Source organism: Leopardus geoffroyi, chromosome C2 (assembly GCF_018350155.1).
Source record: "Leopardus geoffroyi isolate Oge1 chromosome C2, O.geoffroyi_Oge1_pat1.0, whole genome shotgun sequence".
Taxonomy (NCBI): Eukaryota; Metazoa; Chordata; class Mammalia; order Carnivora; family Felidae; genus Leopardus; species Leopardus geoffroyi.
The window spans coordinates 149,531,192-149,552,410 of NC_059333.1; the positions used below are offsets into that span (position 1 = coordinate 149,531,192).

A 21,219-nucleotide genomic window follows, 5' to 3' on the forward strand; every position below is an offset into this window, starting at 1 on the left:
TAAAGAAAACTGACAGCAGGCTCAAGGCTGTTTCAATGGCTGACCTTTTAACTGAATATTCATAATGAATAAGTGGTATTTATCAGCAAGCACTTAACCTGCAGCCCCTCCCCTGACCTCACCGCCCCATGAAGAAGGCACCCCACCTCAGTCCTACCAAGGAAGAGACTGCAAGCCTAGGAGCTAGAGAAAGAGCCCACACAGCTGGCAGGTGGCACAGATGGGGCTTGAACCTGGGCGGCCTGGCTCTGGAGCCCAGCCTCTTGGCACAGCAAGATAAAACTTGTACTGGCAAATCCAATTTATCGGCTACTTTCTAGGAAACGGGCCGTCTTCTACAGAGAAAACTTCCACATAACACAATATTCAAATGACCTCTAAAAAAAAAAGAAAAGCCTGAAAACTATGGTGTGGGGCAGTGGGATGGGGGGGGAGGGGGTATTAAGACTCTAACAGAAAAAACGTTATTTTTCAATTCCAGGGGCACCTGGATGACCCAGTCAGTGAACCATCTGACTTCAGCTCAGGTCATGATCTCAAGGTTCATGAGTTTGAGCCCCATGTTGGGCTCTGTACAGACAGTATGGAGCCTCTCGGGATTCGCTCTCTCCCCTCTCTCTGTCCCCCACATGCGCTGTTTCAAAAAAAATAAATACATAAACAAATAGATTTCCAACATTAGTTTTTAGGTCCCAAATCTAAGTCAGGTACCTAGTGCCACCTGAAAGGTTAAGTTTCTACCGAGACCGGGGGCCGGCACATCTGGGTTCCAGCAAATCAAGAGAACTAGCTGGTCAGACTACCCTTTCTATTCCAAACCAACCCACTTCTGCCAATAAGGGCAAAGAATCACAACAGGAGGGCAAATGCTTGAGTTTCCGTTTTCAAATATTAAACTATGACCATGGCAATCATTTTGTTCTATTCGAGTTTCCATTTTCAAAATATTAAACTATAAGCGTGGCAATCATTTTGTTTTATTTAAAATACAGTGTCTCCCTGGGGCGCCTGGGTGGCGCAGTCGGTTAAGTGTCCGACTTCAGCCAGGTCACGATCTCGCGGTCCGTGAGTTCGAGCCCCGCGTCGGGCTCTGGGCTGATGGCTCAGAGCCTGGAGCCTGTTTCCGATTCTGTGTCTCCCTCTCTCTCTGCCCCTCCCCCATTCATGCTCTGTCTCTCTCTGTCCCAAAAATAAATAAAACGTTGAAAAAAAAATTTTTTTTTTTAAATAAAAAAAATAAATAAAAAAAAATTAAAAAATACAGTGTCTCCCACCAACCACAGGCATTTTAAAGGGCCAGGAAAAAGGTTGCCCATCAGGTCATCAATAGCTCATGGAAACCACAGCATTGTCCTCTTTCAAATCTTCCAATATGAGTCCCCTATGGAAGGTGGGGGAGGAGCTCGGCCACAGTGAGAACCAGGGATACTGAAAAGCAAAGCCAGGGACTGGCTCAGAAATGGCCAAACCCTGCAGACCATGAAAACTGTGTCCCCCCTCTACTCCCCACCTCCGTGGAGAAAACAGGACACAGGGTCTCATACTTAAGAGAAACCCACAGGCAAAATGCCAAAAACAACATCCATCAGAAACTACTGAGATTCGTTTACAGGGCAGAGGGGGATGGTGGGGGGGGGAGGGTGGAAGGGGGCCAGGGGTCACAGCAAGGACAAAGGATTCCCAAGACAAAGGGAGAAGGAGGAGGGTAGGGTCAGGAGGAGGGAACTAGCAAGAGAAAAGAAGGGGCCAGGAGAGAAGAGGGAAGGGGGGGGGGAGTGCAGAGAGGGAATGGGGGAGGGGAGACCAGAAGAAAGGTGAGGGGGAAGACAGGGGAAGAAAAGAGGGGAGTGGGGGAAGGGAGAGGAGGGAAGGCAGGAGGAGGGTGACAAGCAGAGACAAACTGAGACAGCTGAGTGCCATGAAATGGTTGCTAAGCTGCTGCCCATAAACCCACAATAATGGCTGCAGATACACTAATCCTGACTCCAAAAAGGGGAGGCAAGATCAGCAAGAACACGAAAGCAGAGTTCCCGGGATCAAATTCCACAGAAGCATCCTTCCTAACGTATTCTTTACAAAGGAGGCCAACATTCGCTGGTAATAAGAACCCAGGATCATTATTCTTTTTAAAGATGAGACAAGGAGATCAGTAAGGAGATCAGTATAATTAGTAACACTTCCAGACCATGGCAGGTCAGGGGCGACTTCGATATTAGAGACAGCAGCCACAGCAGTGGCAACAGGAGGTGATCAGCCCTAGGGAGTGGAACAGCCCGTCTGCCATCAGCATGAAGAACTGCATTTCTCCTCTGAAACATACACGATGAAGCAATCGCTTTCATGGGTTCAGTTTCCAAAAGTACAAAGAACTTTAGTTCAGTGAAAAACAATTTGTAAGCAGAGGCGATTTTTACTCAGAAGTCTCTATTTCAAAAGCATTTTCATTTAATGGAAGTCCTGAAAAGTAATACAAGAAAGTATGAAGTAATAATGTGAAAATCATTTACTGCAAAATACCGTGCTAATAAAGGACAAAAACTACATCACCATCTCAATATATGCAGAAAAAGCATTTGACAAAATTCAACACTCTTTCATGATAAAACATTTAACAGACTAGAAATAAGGAAAACTTCCTCGACCTGATAAAGAACATCTATGAATAACCCACAGCTAACATCACTCTTATTAATGAAAGAATGAATTTTTTCCCCCATGATCAGGAACAAGGCAAGGATGCCCATTCTTGCCACTTTTATTCAACATTATACTGGAGGTTCTAGCCAGAGCAACTAGCAAGAAAATGCAATAAACAAGCTCGTATTGGAAAGGCAGAAATAAAGCTTCTATTTCTACTTGCATATAACATGATCTTGTATATTAAAAATCCTAAGAAACCCACCAAAAACCTATTAGAACTTTCAGCAAGGTTGCAGGATCTGTCATAGACATACTGGACTCCTACCTCACCCCAGAGACAAAAACTAACTTGAAATGGATCACAGCCCTAAATGTAAGAGCTAAAACTATACAACTCTTAGAAGAAAATACAGGAATAGATCTTCATGACCTTAAGCAGGCAATGGTTTCTTAGCTATAACATGAAAAGCACAAGTAACCAAAAAAAGATAAATTGGACTCCATCAAAAAAAAATTTTGTGCTGCAAACGAGATTACCAAGAAAGTGCAAAGACAATCCAGAATAGCAGAAAATATCTGCAAAACATACATCTGATAAAGGTCTTGTATCTAGAACATATAAAGAACTCTTACAATTCAATAGTAATAATCTCATTTAAAAATGGGCAGGGGACTTGAATACACATTTCTCCAAAGATACACAAATGGCCAAGAAGGAAATGAAAAGATGCTCAACATCACTAGGCATCAGCAAAATGCCAAACCACATAGAGATAGCCCTTCCTACCCACTAGACTGACTACAATCAAAAGGATGAAGAATACAAGTGTCTACAAGGATCTGGAGAAAATGGAACCCTAATATATTGCTCATGGGAATGGAAAATGGCACAGGTACATTCAAAACAGTCTGGCAGTCACTCAAAAAATTAAACATAGGGTTACTATATGACCAGCAATCCTACTGCTATTTATCCAAGCAAAATCAAAGTATGTGTGCTATATCCACACACAAACTTGTACACAAGTGTTCACAGCAGCATTATTGATAAAAGGCAAGAAGTGGAAACAAGCAATATCCATCAACGAACTGATAAATGATATATACCCATATAATGGAATATTATTTGGCAACAACAACAACAAAAAAATGGGGACACCTGGGTTGTTCAGTCTATTAAGCATCCAACTCTTGATTTCGGCTCAGGTCATGATCTCACACATTGTGGGATGGAGCCCGACATTGGGCTCCATGCTGACAGCACAGAACCTGCTTGGGATTCTCATTCTCCCTCTTTCCTGCTCTCTCTCTTTCCCTCCTTATCTCAAAACAAATAAACTTTAAAAAAAAAAAAAAATGAAGTGCTATAATGCTACAATGTGGATGAAAACATTACACTGAGCAAAAGAAGCCAAACACAAAAGGCCAATTATTATATGATTCCGTTTATGTGAAATATCTAGGACAGGCAAATCCACAGAGACAGAAACTAGTGGTTCCTTAGGGCCGGGAAAGGGTGGGTCTGGGGCAGCCAGTGGGAGAAAGGGAAAGACTGGGATTGACTAGTGACAGCTAATGGGTACAGGGTTTGTTTCCTGGGAGATAAAAAGGTCCTATATATATATGTATGTACACACACACACACACACACGTATATATATATACACATACACACACACAGTGGCAACTGTTGCACAACTATGCAATACACTTAAAAAAAAAAAAGTAAACTGGATGAAATGCAAAGTATGTCAATTGCACACCAAGGCTGTGAAAACAAAACAATGTATCCTTGGTATTTTAGTCCAGGTAAATGCAGTTCAGCTTCCTAACCCTGTGGCAACACCCTTGCACCACCTCTAGGAGGAGACACTATTAGAAAGATTTTAACTATTGGGGTGTCTGGGTGGCTCAGTCAGTTAAGCATCCAACTCTTGATCTCAGCTCAGGTCTTGATTTCAGGGTCATGAGTCCAAGCCCCGAGTTGGGCTTCGTGCTGGGCATGAAGTCTACTTAAAAAAAAAAAAAAAAAAAAAAAAGAAAAGAAAAAGTCTCCTATTATCCAGCAGGTTGTAACCTCTCTCTGCCAGGCTCCAATCCCAGTCTCCCCTCCCCTCCACTTGAGGTCCCCATTAGAAAAAGAAAAAGCAATTGACCTCTCTGATCCACACGCTCACTAAACAAGGTGCTAAGGATACTATAACCCTGTCTTTCACTTATACAAGTCCAGCAGAGACCCTTCCAGACACTCTTCAGGAATCCAGGACTGCCTGCCCCTCTTGCACGTTACACCACACGCTGCTCGTCTCTGGAAGGGGGAGAAGCATAGACTCAAGTGACGCCCTGGACTTGAACCCCTCAACCCAGACCAGCTACTCCACTTCCAATGGTTCCCTAAGAACTACCTCAACAAGGTCACTGGGAGGATAAACTGCTGTAATCCATGTAAACACTCACTAAATGTCTGTTGTTATTAACAATGAGAAAGGAGAGGCAGGTGTTAGAGACCAATCTTAGAGACAGAAAGAGATTCCTCTAACATGAGTTCCCAACATGGATCATGATTCTTCCTCCATCTGAACGGCCCTACCCCCTCTCTTCAGCCTTTACCTCTAGCCTTCCCAAACTCCCTAAGCCAAAAGCTGCTGTGATAGTTCTCGGAGCACAGTAGCCTCTTGGTCACTGCTACAACTTTACATTTCTTTGTGAAATCTCATTACTGTCCATCTACGTGACAGGACTGTAAACTCCTGGGGGCGGGAGGGCTGCATGTCTGCTCACCATCCCCACCACCCTGCCTGCCATTCCTTCAACAAAAACACTGGGCTAGACACCGTGCTAGGTCCTGAGCATCCCCAGTGACATCATAGATGGGGCTCCCAACTTCCAGGAGCTTCTGTTCTCCTTAAGGGGGAAGGCTGAAAATAAAATCCATAAACCAGTGAATAAAATCATTAAGAAAATGGGCATAAAACTGGTGCAGCCACTCTGGAAAACAGTATGGCGGCTCCTCCAAAAATTAAAAACAGAACTACCCTACAACCCAGCAGTTGCACTACTAGGTATTTATCCAAAGGATACAAAAATGCTGATTCGAAGGGGCACGTGCACCCCAATGTTTATAGCAGCACTATCAACAATAGCCAAAGTATGGAAAGAGCCCAAACGTCCATCAACTGATGAATGGATAAAGATGTGATGTGTATATACAACGGAATATTACTCGGCGATCAAAAAGAATGAGATCTTGCCATTTGCAACAACATGGATGGAACTAGAGTGCGTTATGTTAAACGAAATAAGTCAGAGAAAGGTATATATGATTTCATTCATATGTGGAATTTAAGGAACAAAACAGATGAACATAAGGGAAGGAAAAGTAAAAACAGAGAGGGAGACAAAGCATAAGAGACTCTTAAATACAGAGAACAAACTGAGGGGTGCTGGAGGGGTCCTGGGTGGGGGGGGGGGGGATGGGCTAAATGGGGGATGGGCATTAAGGAGGGTACTTGTTGGGATGAGCACTGCCTGTTATACGTAAGTGATAAATCACTAAGTTCTATTCCCAAAATCATATTACACTACATGTTAACTAAATTGGATTTAAATTTTTAAAAATAAATATATATAAATAAATAAATACAAGAAAATGGGCATCAAATGGACAGCTATAAACGTGTCCAATAAATGAATGACAAAGAACCGTACCCATCTAGTTATGTGAATCCTAAAACCACAAAAGCATCTTCCCATTGTTTCATGCACAACAGCAGTCCCCTGCTCCCCGGTACCCCAGAACTACCTGCTGCCCTCTGCCGGGTCAATTTCCAAGAAGCATCAGCTCCCTGCGAGGTTAAAAGGCACTGCGATGTGTAAAGTCAGGCCTGGTCTGATTCTCAGGACGAGAAACACGTCAATTTTCCCCAGTTTGCGGCATGAGTCAGAGCAGCCACGGCTATCTCATGACCCAGGAATTCTGTTTCATGGCTCTGGTGATTACAGCTGGTGATGTGAAAACGTCCACAAATGTGTGACAACAGGGCACGGAGAGGCTGCAGAGAAAGCCTGCTCCAGTGGACCGCTCCCATTTCCAAATCCACATCCTTCCATCACCCTGGCAGGAGGACAGAGCCACTTTAAGTCTGCATGATGAAAACTGAACCAGAGTAAAAAGATCACCTTTGCTCTTCACTCATTTGATATTTATTTAGCGCCTACTGTATGCCAGGCACTTTGCCTACCTCTAGTACTACTGGGAGTACAGGGGGAAGAGGACCCAACAAAAATCCCTGCCCTCAAAGGACTTGCAACTTGTTGGGAAGAATGATCTCAACAAGCTCTGCCCCCTGTAAGACACAGACAAGAACAGTCCTTTGGGTCAAGTGCCACATGCCAGGGCAGATGTCTGCGTGCCCTCTCCACCATCCAACTGACGCCTCTCACGGACCTTCTTTCACCTCCCGGGGGCCACAGACAAAAATATCAGCCGTGACGGGCCACCAGGAAAACTGCTGATACAGAGGAGTCACCTGGGGTCAGGAGAGGCTCCCCAGGCCAACCTCGGGTCAGACCTAAAAGGTGAGCAGGAATCAGCCACGACGCCAGAACAGGCTCTGCAGGGAGGAGAGAGGCAGGGCGCAGCCTCCACAGGCAGAGGGAAAGTCCAGGAGGAAGGAGGGAAAGCAGGACCCAAGCAAGGAAACAAAAAGTTCGGAAGGGCTTTAGCAAGGGAAACAAGGGCAGCAGCCTCTTCGGCCCCGTGGGGGTCTCCCGAACAGGTTGTACGCGGGGGACTGAAGGGATGTGATGAGTGCTTTAGAAAGGTCACCTTAGGGGCACCTGGGTGGCTCAGTCAGTTAAGGGTCTGACTTCAGCTCAGGTTATGATCTCACAGTCCGTGAGTTCGAGCGCCGCGTCGGGCTCTGTGCTGACAGCTCAGAGCCTGGAGCCTGCTTCGGATTCTGTACCTCCCTCTCTCTCTCTGCCCCTCCCCCATTCTCTCTCTCTCTCTCTCTCTTTCAAAAAATGAATAAACATTAAAAAATCTAAAAAAAGAAAGAAAAAAGAAAGGTCGCCTTAGCAGCAGAGTAAACACTAGAGCAGCCAAAGCCAGGGAGGTCTGGGAGGCACATGCCCAGGGGAAGGGGCGGGAGTGAGGGAAACGGAGAGCCGGGAGAAGGCCCAGCTTCCTGCCCAAGCAGCTGGGAACAGGGGTGCCCCCCATGTGACTGGGCTCACAGGCAGACCTGTTTCGTGGCAGGGAGGAGGTGGCAGAAAGGGGAAGCAAGCGGTGGCGATGAGCTGGGCCGCGTTTGTGCACCCCAAACGGGGGTGTGCGGTGGGCAGGCGGGCAGCTAAATAGGTCGAAACCCAGACAAGATTTGGGCGGCGATAACAACCAAGGCCACAGGCACGGTCACCTCCAGGGCCAGTGTGCGAGGCAGGGTGCTCAGCTGCGGTGACACACCCAGAGGACACCAGCACTCAGGAGCTACGTGGTGGGGGCAGAGGAGCCTGCAGCCTCCGGAGGCAGGGAGCTGGAGGAAGTGGGAGGGAAGCCAGGAGGGAGCAGCTTCCCAGAAGCCCCTGGGGCGGGGGCGGGGGGGGGGGGGCGGGGGAGCGTTCCAAGACAGAAGGAATGTGAGCGTGTCAAAGGTCAAGAATGCCAGGACTAGGTGTGCCCTGGACTTAGCACCAAATTCAGTGCTGTTGGTGGGGGAATAATGGGCTCAGGTGCCTGGGAGCAACAGGGCCAGGGAGAGGGGGGAGGAGGTTTCGGTGAGACTGGCAGTGAAGGGGAGCAAAGAGCCATGGCCACGGGAGAAAGGGGTTCTGGAAAGATGGGGGAGAACTGGAGTGCATCACAGGATGAGGCTGAGGAGACAGAAAGGAGGACCGATCTTCCAAGCGCCACGCTGAGGAGGTGGGAGAGGATGCGGACCCACAGACCATGCAAATCGGCCTCGGGCAGGAAGAGGGTCCCTCCGTCACTTCCCAGGAGATGGGGCAGAAGAAAGGCTCTTAACATCTGGACATGAAGGCCGGGAGGCAGCAAGCCAGCTGGCTCCCGCTCACTCTGCCGGGGGTAAAATGTTTGGGAGAGGCGTGGAGAGTCTAGAACGGTCACTGTGGCACAAGGCAGAGAAGCCAGGGCAACATCAACAACTGAGCAGAGCCTACGTACGGCCCAGCTGAAGTCGCTTTGCAGGGCCTACACGCTGGGTGATAGGGGACCAGGTAACTTCTCCGGCAGCCCTCAGCAGGCAGGCAGAGTTCCTCCGGGTGGCGCAAAGGAAGGACAACGGCTGCTCGGTGACGACAGGCCACACAGGCCGGGGTGGAGGGGAGACGCCGGGAACCTGGATGTGGCAAGGAACTGTGTGCAAAGGGCTGGACGGCCTGGAGTTCAAAGAGCAACGTGGTTATGCTCAGGATTTCAGAGGTGGGACAGGTAACTTCAGGAGTGCCTGCTGCGTGCTGCTAACAAGGAGGCGACAAATCTTGCCACACGTCACCTCACTGAATCCCCACAATCATGCGACACAGTCTTATCCTACAGATGCAAGAACAGGATCACCGGAGAAGAACTCTCCCAAGGTCACAGAGCCCAAGCACGCGGGACCCAGATTACGAGGCTCAGGCATCCGAACATCAAATCCGCTTGGCCCCGCCGCCTGCACACACAGACAGGGTAGATTGCATTATTTATGCCCCAGCAACCACTCAGCCCCTTGCAAGGGCTCTCTAATTGTGCCTCACGCCATCTCCGAGGGGGAGGGGTCAGGGGCCACCGCTCTCCTCCTGAATGGCTCGCTGTACTACTCGCGGGGATGGGAGGCCACGGTAATTACCCAGCGCCCATTAAAAAGAGCCCAGAATGCGATGTGCTGATAGTTCCAGAACAAACACATCGAAATACGTCTTGAGGAAACTCTAGCCTAGGATCTACGTTTCTAAAAGAGCTGACTCGATCATATGCTACAGGAAAAATCCCTTCCTTCCCACATTCCCGAACAAAGCAGCCAGTGTTTTTAATTCAATGACAATGGGGTTTCGTTTTAAGGAGGGCAGCAGTCCTACCACACTTGTTTCGGGGCCTTAAAAATATTGGCGTCAGTCTTAGGGGGACAGAAAAAAACTTGAGGAAGTAAAATAGGACAATTGTCTGGTAGCCAACATTTATAACTGAAATGGCCATCAGCATTGTTTTTTTTTTTTAATGTTGATTTTTTTTTTTAACGTTTATTTATTTTTGAGACAGAGAGAGGCAGAGCATGAACGGGGGAGGGTCAGAGAGAGGGCGACACAGAATCTGAAACAGGCTCCAGGCTCTGAGCTGTCAGCACAGAGACCGACACGGGGCTTGAACTCACTGACCACGAGATCATGACCTGAGCAGAAGTCAGCCGCTCAACCGACTGAGCCACCCAGGCGACCCTTAATGTTTATTTTTGAGAGAGAGAGAGAGAGAGAGAGAGTGAGTGAGCGCGGGAGCAAGCCCTCGTGGGGGAAGGGCAGAGAGAGCAGGGGACAGAGAATCAGAAGTGGGCTCTGCCCTGACAGCTGAGAGCCCGACACGGGGCTCGAACTCCCAAGCCATGAGACAATGACCTGAGCAAAAGTTGGATGCTAACCGACTAAGCCACATAGGTATCTCAGCATTAATTTGGTTCCTAATAACTTGGTATTTATTTATTCAGATGCCAATAAGACACAGTGGAAAGGCCAAGACGTGTTTAGAGGCTGGAAAGAATACTTCGGTGGGGCACCTGGGTGGCTCAGTCGGTTGAGCATCCAACTTTGGCTCAGGTCACGATCTCACGGTCTGTGAGTTCCAGCCCCGCGTCGGGCTCTGTGCTGACAGCTCGGAGCCTGGAACCTGCTTTGGATTCTGTGTCTCCCTCTCTCTCTGCCCCTCCCCCATTCACTCTCTCTCCTTCAACAATAAACAAACATTTAAAAAAAATTAAAAAAAAAAAAAAGAAGACAACTTCGAGGGTTGACACACTCTCGGTGAATCTGAACAACACCCTGGGGCTTCACGCTGTACGTGGCAAGACTCCCCTGGCCATACACGGCACGGGGTGAGTGGCAGAGAAACGCAAGCCCCACAGCCACTACCTGAAAGACAGCAGCACATTCTGGAACAACCAGGCATGCCCCACTCATCCTGGCTTACTGCAACCCCAAAATAAGCCAGGCTCTTGTATTGATTATTCTTACCATACTCTACCAGGAAACACAAGATCTTCTGTCCTCAAATATTTCAGGTTCCAAGAGAATGTACCTTCCAGCTTCTTTACTGATAACCTCAGCGGCTGACCTACGTGAAGCGTCAGCCCGTGCTTTTGAAAGCCACCTGCTAAGCATTCCTAACTCAGTCCCTCCAAGCCTGCAGGTGAAGGAGCAGAATCCTCTCACTGGCTTCCAGGGAACTGCGGCCGAGTCGGATTTTCTCCCCAGGCCAAGTCTCAAGGTCAGGCCTTGCAGGGAGGGAAATAATCTCAGATTATGAGGTAAGCAAGAGTGATGATGATAAACCTTGGATCAGCTGTTTAATATTTTTTCTAACCTTCTAGTTCCTGAAATTCTGATCCTCATTGGGGGAAAATGCTGTCACCTGCATCGTGAGGAAACTGGCAACCTATCCCCAGACAACCCCACTCTCATTCATAAGAGAAAGCATTTTTAAAATAGTACATTTCAAAGAGGGTGCTATATCCAGACACAGACTAAGCAAATTTGCAACATTCACGGAGAAAATATTATCGGAATTGCTTGAAGAATCTTCGGGAATTTTTCAATGGAAAACTCAAATCGCTACAGTTCACTATAATCATGGTTACTTCATGCTCGTTCAGTTGGGACGAAGTGTGAGATTCACCTTCTTCCCTGTGCCCAGAAGAGTGACTTCTCAGCTACAGAGGAGCACAGCATTCTCGTTCCTCTCAGCCTCCAGCTCGGGCTTGAGATGAAGATACCCCCACTCATTTTTTGGGTAAACTTTAGCTCCAGCAGCCCCTACTAGCCGTTTGACCAATGAGTTACACAGAATGACTTTTAACACCAGGAGTTTTAAACCAGGTAAGTGTTTCCTGGTGTTAAAAGTTCCATTCAGAACGTAGGGGAGCTAAGGCATCACCCCCAGATTCTTCCTTGTCACAGGTCCTCACAGCCACGGCCAGCTGTCCTGAGCCTCTACCCCAAGACACATGGCATCCTTACCCTGGCCTGGAGCTGCCACCGCTCTCCCTGGGCCTTTCCCCGCTCCCTGCTCCCACACCCTGGCTCTCCTCACAGCAGCTGGGGGACCCACTCAAAAAGTAAATCCACTCACATCACCCCCCTCCCGGCTCAGAATTCTCCAGCAACTTCCTTCCAAACATACGCAAAATAAAGTCTTGGGGCACCTGGGTGGCTCAGTCAGTTGAATGTACTCTCAGTTTCAGCTCGGGTCATGATCCCAGGGTCGTGGCATCGAGCCCTGCATCAAGCTCAGCGCTGAATGTGGGGCCCGCTTAAGATTCTCTTGGGGTGCCTGGGTGGCTCAGGTGGTTAAGCATCCGACTTAAGCTCAGTTCGTGATCTCTCAGCTCATGAGTTCGAGCCCCACATTGGGCACCTGGAGCCTACTGTGAGTTCTGTGTCTCCTTCCCTGCTCGTGCTCTCTTTCTCTCTCAAAAATACATAAATATTTTTTTTTAATTTTTAATTAAAAAAAAAAAGATTCTCTCGCTCTCTCCTTCTGTCCCTCTCCCCTACTCTCTCTTTCTAAAACGAATAAAATGAAAATAAAATAAAATAAAATAAAAATAAAATCTCAACTCCTGACCACAGCCAGGCAGGCCAGTAGGACACAGGCCTGTCCTGACCATCCCCCTCATCCACATCCACTTTCCTGGGGGGCGGTGGGGGGGTACCCTGCATTACAGCCACACCAGCCTTCTTGCAGAGGCCTGGGAACTCGGGGCTTGCTCTGAGAGGACGCATGTTTTCCCATGGCTCATCCTCCTCCCCATTTTGGGGTCTCTGCTCACCCATAACCTCCCTAAGCACGCCTTCGTGGCCCCTCCAGCCTCCATCACCCTTCCCTCCCTATGGCCCATAGTCACTACCTGGCATTACAGCCTACACCTGCTACTCGATGGCGCCTCTCTCACCAGCCCCCAGACCTGGGCTGTCTACGTTACAGTCATACCTCAACGCCTGGCCCAGGGAGGCCACTCAACACACACTTCCATTCACTCTTCTAACCAGATCTCCAGCTCCTCATCCTGCCTAGAAGGCACTGACCACAACCAAAGCAGACGCTTACCTGCTGAAGACCTACGGAATCAGAACCAATGTTTCTGGGATATGCATAAGCTGCTCAGCAAATATACTGCCATGAAGCACACACACATGTCATTGTCACCCCCACAGCCTGGAGCCACAGCACCTGCCCCTACCAGTCTGTAAGAGCTGGGGCGGCCACCATGGGAAAAGACTTCTTACTTTAAGATTCCCGTTCTTCAGATAAAGTTAGGGAAAATGAAAACAGGCCATGCTTGGCTTTCTTTCCCAATCTCTGAATGAGCAGAGAAATCAGTAAGAATAATCAAGTCTAGTTCAGTATCTCTCTTCTCATGCGGATCTCATGCTATAGTTTGGGTTTGGGCTTTTGTTGTTGTTGTTAATACCTTTTTTTAAAACAACAAAATAATTGGTAAAATCCAATGAAGTATTATTTCTAAAATAGTTATATTTACTTCCCTTTGGGGAAAAATATCCAGGTTACAGCAGCTCTTCTTGAAATCTATTTCTGACAGAGTAAGATATGACGCTAATACACGTATTATTTCATTATTTTTGAAATTAAAATATGATCAATTTGGGTCATAGCTACAAAAGTCATAAATATTTCAAACATCAGCAGTTTGAAATAAACACTAGGACACTTCTATAATGAAGCTTTAAGCTTTAAAAATATACACCGAGGTCCTATCACTTAACAGCACATTCCCTGCAGAGATTCAGTGCCCCCCAGAACAAAAATTTAAGTCAATTTGATACAGACTCTCCCTCGTGTTTCCCAGCTGAGATGCATTACTATAAAAATGAGGGGCAAGGGAAGGGCCCGCGTGGAAGCTTACTGATAAAAGTTGGTCAGTGAGTCCCAGGACAGTGGTGGCAGGAGAGGTCAGCAGCCAAACCACAACGCACAAACTGTGTGCAAAAATGCACGGAAACAACCAGTGCCCTGGCCAGCTCCTCGGTCTGTCCGGTTGCAGGGGCCTTAGAGCCACTGCCGCGCCCCAGGAGCGGAGAGAGCAGCAAGCTAACCGTGCCACTTAGAACAGGCTCTTGACCAGACAATCTCCAGTGTTCGATCACCCTCGGACTTACCTGCACTCCTTACACTTTCTACGAAACGCCGAGGCTCACTTTTAACCTAAAATGGGCAAACTTTCTCCACGTGCCACTCTGTCCTTTCCTAGTCCCACACGGGGTTAAATAAGAGAGCCTCAAAGGAGGGAAGAAGGAAGTCTAGGAGGGAGGGACTGAGAGAGGGCTGGGGGGAGTGAGAACAGCACAGAAATAGAAACAGGGACAGACAGAAACAGAGAGAGAAAGAGAGTCAGAGAGGGAGGGAGGGAGAGAAAGACAGCAAACGGCAGACAGAGAAACAGAGAAAGAGACAAAGCGGGAAAAAAAGACAAGAAACTGACAACACAGAGAAAGAAAAAGACAAGGAACAGCGGAGAGAGCAAACGACACGGGGAGAGAGAGAGAGAGGAGGGAAAAGTTCGCGGGAAAAAGGAGTGATGTGTTTCATGGAAAAGCTATCAGTTACCGAGGCGTTCCTTTTCCATGTACTGTATTATGCCATATGTGGGAAGTGAACAAGGCTGGAGCTCCGCCTAAGAACATCTGCCACGGACTTTAAAAGCCCTAATAATAGCACAGCTGGTGTCCCCAGCCTAATGAGCTCACCGCCCACGTGACCGCTCTCCCCCAGCAGCTCCTCCCCAGAGAGGCGGCGTCCAACAACGGCCAGTCCCCGCCACTCTGCCCTCCCTCCTCCAGGCTTTATTTCCTCCACCCACCCCCCTCCCTCTCCCAAAACCACCCCCCACCCCCCACTTTCCAGAGCTGAGTTACTCTGATCCAACAGTTCCTTTGAACCGCGGCGTTCTGAACACAAAAGGCACAGCTCAGAAATAAAAGGTAGGGCACCACTACAAATCTTCCAGACATTAAAAGGATAATTGTTATGCCAATAAATCAACCGCTTGGATGAAACAGGCAAATTCCTTGAAATGCGGAACTTACCAAAACTAACTCAAGAGGAAAGAACAGATCTGAATGACCCAGGATCTATTAAAGCAATGGAACTCCTAACGAAAAACTTTTGCAGATACAAGGAAAGGCCAGTATGCCACCAGGTGTGCCTTGCTGCCAGGGTACAGGGTAGGGGCTCCTCCAGGACCCTGGTGGCTGGAGAGGACAGTCTCCGGTGGGGAGGCTCTCAGCCAGCTTGACTTTCCCACTGACCACTGCGTGTTGCTAGGAGAAGACCATGCACAGCAAAATTGGAAAGGGGCTGGGGAGGATGTGAACAAAGAAGTGAGGTTTTAAAGGGCTGGGAAGCTTTACCCCTCTCTGGTATAATAACGTTTTGGAACTAATTCCCATATAGTACACTTTTAAAAGTCCTCTAATACGCTGAACAACCTATACTTAGCATCAGGAAGGGCAAGCATTTCAGCCTCTAAGGGGAAGCCTATTGGAACAGGACAGACAGGAGACTCCAGTTGGCACGGATATCGTATCCATAGCAATTGTAAGAGGAGCTAAAAAATCTGGGACCTCTCTCTCTCTCTCTCAGTCCAGGCGACACATCCTGGCCACAAAGAGGAGCCAAATGGACATGATACATGGGACTTACTCACCAGAAAAAGACAAAAAGAAGGCCACATTTCAGAAACCACGCTTGGTAACATACAATAGCAAGGATGTGTCTGTAAACATGCAGTCCGGAGGCTAGCAAATCACTAGATTCTACCCTGATTACCAGGTAATTTTATCAATAGCAACCACAGGACTAGCTAAAAGGGGGGCAACCATGAATTTTTCTCTACTATTAAACACTGTTACGCACTAAAAGACAGTGTTTTACATCTTGTTAACGCCGTGAAACGGTTATCTAAGCCTTGACAACTTCCTATTTTAATTTTTTTTTTTTCAACGTTTATTTATTTTTGGGACAGAGAGAGACAGAGCATGAACGGGGGAGGGGCAGAGAGAGAGGGAGACACAGAATCGGAAACAGGCTCCAGGCTCTGAGCCATCAGCCCAGAGCCTGACGCGGGGCTCGAACTCCCGGACCGCGAGATCGTGACCTGGCTGAAGTTGGACGCTTAACCGACTGCGCCACCCAGGCGCCCCCTTTTTTTTTTTTTAACCTTTATTTACTTTTTTGAGACCAAGAGAGACAGAGCATGAACGGGGGGAGGGTCAGAGACAACTTCCTATTTTAATTCAGTATCAAGCCACTCTTGCTATTACCACTACAAAATCCACAAAAACTTAAAAGAACGATCACAGTATGTGAAGGACCACCGTAAGTGCCTTTATATGTTATTCCCTTCTCAGAATGTTGAATACGCTGAGAAGAATCCTTGTAAGACACAACACAGTTGCTTCCATTCACAAAACACAAAAAGCATTAGCAGACTCAACTGCCATTCCGTCTCTACTAACCTGCCCTTGCACTTTTCACTCTTTTGAGGCAGGACGTCCAGGCCGAGAACTCTGGTTCTCAAGCCTCACGCTGTCCTGCTCCATCTTTGGGCCCACGACAGTGCCCTTCAAGCCATGTGGGAGCATGAGGCAAAAGGGAAAAAAAATCAGTAATACTGATTCTGCCTTTATTGCAAATGTCGATATTTTGTTCATCACAGATTTCTTTGCGCTTTTTTTTTTTAGAAACACTGCACTAAAATATTTTTATTTTATCTTTTAATGCTTATTTTTGAGAGAGAGAGAGAGCGCGCGCGCGCGAGAGCCAGTGCACGAGCAGGGGAGAGGCAGAGAGACAAGGAGACACAGAATCAGAAGAAGCCTCCGGGCTCCAAGCTCCAAGCTTCCGAGCTGTCAGCACAGAGTCCCACGTGGGGCTTGAACTCACCAACTACGAGATCATGTCTTGAGTCGAAGTCAGACACTCAAGCGACTGAGCCACCCAGGCGCCCCATAAAATATTATTTGTCTTGATGACTTAAATTTTGTACCGTAGGCAAGTGCCTCTATCATTTCACCCTACGTCTGAGCCTGGGCCACCATGATAATACACCCTGTGTGAACCAAAGAAGAAACACTAAACACCCATGCTTCATTAGCTACCCTAAAGACTGAGGAACAGCTGCCTTGAGGACCATCTACTAGGGGTGTATGTGTATGCACCAAGGGGGTGGGGGCAATGGGATGAAAACCACAGGTTAAAGCACTGGTAAATTCTGTGGAACTATGTTACATCACATTGAGTTAAAATCTAATAGTTGCCAAATTAACTAGAACCTTTAATTTGTCTTACACATGCAGAGCCATTAATTCTTATGTGCCTATCCACCTTGCACGGTCAATGCCTCCTTGTAGGTAACCACCATTCTTCTGATCCTTATTCCAGGATAGTTTTGCCGGCTTTTGAACTTTCTGAAAATGGAATCCCATAGAGTATACTTGTATTTCTGGTCTCCTGGGCTCAACATTTTGTCTGTAAGATTCATCTATTTATTGCAGGTATTCGTATTTCATTCTTTTCTAATGCTGAGTAGTATTCCATTATGTGGATAAACCATGATTTGTTTTTACAGTCACTGGGGAATAGACGTTTGGGTTTTTTCCAGTTTGGAGCTAACATGAGTAAAGCTGCTATTAACCAAGAAGACAGCATGCATTTCTGTTGAGTATATGCCCAGGAGTGAATCTTTGAGTCATAATGGATATGGTCAGCTTTAGTAAATATTTATTTTTTTTTAAGTTTATTTATTTTGAGAGAGAAAGACAGAGTGCGCGTGCACAGGGGAGGGACGGGGGGAGGGGGAAGGGAGAGAAAGAGAGGAGGGAGAATCCCAAGCACACTCCACACTGTCAGTATGGAGCCCGACGCGGGGCTCAAGCTCACGAACCATGAGATCATGACCTGAGCTGAAACCGAGAGCCAGACGCTCAAACAGCCGAGCCACTCAGGTGCCCCAGTATTGTCAGTTTTCCAAGTGGTCGTTCTTTGTATGTAGCATGTGAGACTTCCACTTGTCCCACATCCTCACCAGCGGTTAGTATTGTCAGACTACATATTTTTTCCACTGTAGCGGAGCTGCAGAAGTTATCTTTGTTCAAGCAAGCAATTTCTAATTCCCTCCAATTTTACCGTGATTCTATAGCTCCTACACACTATAAACCCTCGAGTTAAATGTGTAGGAATCACAAGAAAGTGCAGCAAAATCTTGAATTCAGAGCTCACAAATTACGAGAATTCATAAAACATGGACACCCATGAAACAAGCGTACGTGATGCTTGGCAATGAAACCTGCAAATGTTCATGAACACAAGAATCCTTGTAGTCAACATACTGTAAGTTATTTCCAAGGCTAGGCCAGCATCCCCTCTGATACAACTCTACAGATCTTGTCATACCAACTAAGTAGAAACAAACCCAAAGAAGATTTTAGCTGTTATCTTACTTGGCCCCCCACAACAGAGTGACCCCACGAACCCCACTCATCGCTGCCAGAACACTCCCTCCCCATGCACTTCTGGTCTCCTCCTGGTCGACCTCTGAGAGTTCTCCACGTGACATTACTACCATCTACACGGGGATGGCCCCCAAGCCCTCACCTCACACCCAGATCTCTCTTCCAAGCCTCAGACTCAGACATTCCACTGCCTTAAACACCTTCGCTAGGGAACCTCCAAAGCACATCAAACTCCAAGCACGTTCAAAACAGGATCCTGCAAGTCCTAACCCCTGCGCAACTGAGTTATCACAATGGAGTTAACCCAATTCAAAACTCTCAGCCTTATCCTTGACCTCCCTAACCCTCCCACCATCTCTTCAAAGACATGGCAAGCCGTAGCTCCTCAAGGCCACCCAAAGGAATCCATTTCTGTCCATCCACACTACCGCTCACCTACTGCCCAGCTGAAGTCACGACCCTCTCTCACCTGTAGCCAAGCCAGAGCTTCAGCATGGGTCTGTCACTCCGGTGGCAGATGAGGCCTGAGAGCCTGAGACCACACACCTGCCTGGGCACATTCACGGAGTGAAGCCAGCCCCGTGACACCGCGCCCCACTATGGGCCTTCTCTTCACAACGTCTACATCCCTGCTCTGCCCTGCTTAACAAATGCGCGTGCAACTTCTGAGTCTGCGAGGGGAAGGGTCACACGTGGTCTTGCTGAGGTTCTCCGCCACGCTGCCTCTTCCGTCAGTATACAAAGGATTACCAAAAAGGATAAAAGTCTGATGATGAAATAACCAAACTCTCCTCTTTATTCTCCTTGTTCCCTTCCATTGGAGTATCATTTCTAGGATCAAGAGACTTAGCTAAAAGTTTTTCAAGTTAACATCCAATAGTTGCTACGGCATTCCTCTTGTAATCTCTTAAACTATTTTCCTTCCTTCCAAGTACGGTATCCACACACCTACCGCAGCAGTCAAAAGTTTAGTCTATTTTCCCAGTGATTTGCTTGTCATACCTTTTATCTACTGTTACAGTAGATAACAGTATTAAGATGTAATAAATGTAAGATAAATTCTTACAGTATTAAGAATTTTCTGTTTCCCCAGATATTTTCTCAAAATATTTAACACCAAACTACACCTCTTCCACAAGAGACCTTTGAAACGTCTTGATATCTGTGTCCAACTATCGAGTCCAAAGTGATTTCTCTGATGCCTTGGGATCCTTGGAGGTTAACCGTTTCTCCTCAAAGCCAAAGGAGGGAAGTTAATGGTCAGGTGAGCAAAATCCACAGCCCACATCACTGCCTTAGGTCATGGGGACCATCCCTGTCAGTACCATAAAGATGAAAGCCAACACGAACCCTTGGGGCATGGCACAGAGTGTGTGCTATGAAATTATGTGTGGCTGAACAGATCATGAGGAGTTCGACAACAACAATAATGCCTAACACAAAATGTTTACTGTGAGCCGAGCACACATATTGACTCATGTAATCCCTTTAATAACCCTATGAGGTTACCATACAAGTTAATGATTCAGAAACTGGCTGCCAGAAACAGGAGGGGTTTTTTTTGTTTTTTGGGTTTTTTTGCCAGGTTCAACACACCTAACCCTGAAAAAGCACCAATCTTAAAGGGGGAAAAAAAAAACAAAAAACATGGCTTCAAACATATCAATAGTGTCAGTTTATCCAAATTATTAAGCCCGGAGGATTTTTTTTTTTTTTTTAACAAATGAACGGAAATAAAGCTACTCCCCCCACCCCCAAGTCCATAAAACACCACTGTACAATTCCCACAGTATTCAGCATTTAAAACATATTCTGGATGCAAAGGTTGCAATGTAATACCCACCGTCTGGATGCCACTATTCTCTTCTCTCTTGCAAAAGCCAGTGAACCAATGGTCTCAGAAAGACTGCGTCCAACTGGGAACACTCACACGGCACCAATGACTCACACATGTACCAAATTGCTCATTTTCCTTCTTCCCACCTTTCCTCAAAACCATTACACTGCTATTCCTGAATCATAGGTTTGGTTTTTGTGTTTGTTTTTTTGGTGTTTTTAATTCCCTGGCACAAAGCTGACCAATGCCAACTATGTAACACGACAAGAATCTGCCTGTCGCTTTAGTTTAAATAAACCTCCAATTTCCTTCCACGTTTTGAAATTCTGCAATGCGCGCAAGGCCCACATTTTTGGACCACTCTTTTAAACAACACCAAAAACATGGCCCTGACGTTACAACTGTGCTGCCAGACCCCTGCAGATGTCAGACCACCAAACAAACACCTGCCACTCGAAGGCAAGGCCCAACAGGCAAACGAAATTTATTCTTAGAACTCTGGACTCGGAATCGCAAAATGTGATGTCCTGCCTTACTGAGTTGGCTTTCTACTGCTGTCCACCTTGGTCCCCCAACTCAAACACACCAATTTCCATTCAAAATTAAAAAGGAGAGAGAAGAATGGAAGGAAAGACCATCCACTCACAGACAGCAGCTTCTAGAAGCCTTAGTAATCTGAGTGCCAGCACACTTACTAAGTAAAATTCAGTGCGATGCCCACAGAGTTAAACGGTAATTCGGAGCAAGGACTGAAACAAGAGTTCTACTTTTCAGGCATTCCCCATAGCTCAAAGCTGGGCAAAAACTGTGGCTAGTGGGGAGAGAATAACAGAATAGAGAAAAGTGACTCAAAAGAAACCACCAAAAAAAAAAACAAAAACAAAAACAAAACAAACTAACGAAAAGAAATAACCACATCACATCCATTTGGATGACTATTAAAAAAAAAAAAAAGAAAGAAAGAAAAAAAACGACAAAAAGAAAGAAAAGAAAAAAACAAAACC

The 21,219-nt window shown here is 46.8% G+C and overlaps 1 protein-coding gene across 3 annotated transcripts in view; it reads right to left on the minus strand.

The window, feature by feature from the left end:
• TRAK1 (trafficking kinesin protein 1) overlaps window positions 1-21,219 on the minus strand; it is a 194,950-nt gene that overhangs the window by 166,997 nt on the left and 6,734 nt on the right. Inside the window, exon 1 of one of the 3 annotated variants that reach the window (XM_045437018.1) lies at window positions 14,026-14,217. The exons of the other annotated variants lie outside the window; for them this stretch is intronic. The gene's annotated coding sequence lies outside the window, so the exon portion shown is untranslated. Of the gene's footprint in view, window positions 1-14,025; window positions 14,218-21,219 lie in introns of those variants that run through there. 3 annotated transcript variants of the gene reach the window in all.